Source organism: Hyaena hyaena, unplaced genomic scaffold, assembly GCF_003009895.1.
Source record: "Hyaena hyaena isolate Hyena2069 unplaced genomic scaffold, ASM300989v1 scaffold_139, whole genome shotgun sequence".
Taxonomy (NCBI): Eukaryota; Metazoa; Chordata; class Mammalia; order Carnivora; family Hyaenidae; genus Hyaena; species Hyaena hyaena.
Window position 1 is genome coordinate 1,577,417 of NW_024080771.1, and position 1,210 is coordinate 1,578,626.

Consider the following 1,210-nt stretch of genomic DNA (forward strand, 5'->3'; position numbering starts at 1 on the left):
TGTAGTTGTAAAGAGAAGGTGTATAGTAATGGCCATTTCAGGCAAACATGGATATTCTTCGCTGCTACACCAAGACTCCACAAGCGTAGTGTCTAAAAGGTGGGCTGCAACGTGGAATCTGAAATCCTGTCAATGAGCTTTTTGTATTCTATTACCTCAAAATCCATTGGTATCTTGCACAACTACCTGAGTCGGTTTTTTATACCACTGATGATTTTTGATGCTGAGTGGTATGATCTTTATTTTTCGAGAGGAAACTAAATGACAATTTCTTCTTAGTGGCCATAAAAGAAAGATCCATTAGTTTAGGAAAATTACATGTGGACTAAAAAAAATCAAGGTGATAACAGTGGCAAAGGGAATGATGGGAAATTTTTCAGATGAGGAGTAAGGACACCCGAAGGACTGTTTGAGGAAAGAAAATTAAGAATACAATCTTTTAAAATTAGCATCTATGGAGCATTTCTCAAGCGCCTTATAGAACTATCTCAATTAATCCATTTTCTGTGGGCAAGATATGTTATTCTTGTCTCAGGAAGAGTGTGCAGTGCCTAAGGATGCACCACTAAACTGTGGGACTAGACCGGAACTGGCTACATTTAATACAGGGGTTTGCAATCTTTTAAAAAATATAAGTTTTTATTTTAAAAGATCCAAGAAAGTATATAAATTCTTTTAACAAACTAGGAAAGGTCAAGGACGAAACCTCTTGTGTCTTGTTCACCACCCTCCCCATTTCTGCTGCTAATAGTAAGTCAATATGAGACACCGTGTTTTCACCAAACAGGAAGCCACTGCTCTTAACTGCTCCAGGATCCTCCTTACCGCAAGGACTGAAGGATCCCACAGCTGGTCCATAACTTACCTTGCTGATAATAGAATTAAGAAGTGATCATTGGAGAGCAAATCAGAGAACTCTAGATGCTGGCGAGGATGTGGAGAAGTGGGCACCCTCCTACACTGTTGGTGGGAATGTAAACTGGTACAGCCCCTCTGGAAAACAGTGTGGAGGTTCCTCAGGAAACTAACAAGAGAACTCCCCTAGGACCCAGCAAGAGCACTGCTAGGAATTTACCCAAGGGATACAGAAATGCTGAGGCATAGGAGCACATGTACCCCAATGTTCATAGCAGCACTCTCCACAATAGCTAAAACATGGAAAGAGCCTAAGTGTCCATCAACAGACGAATGGATCAAGAAGATGTGGTTT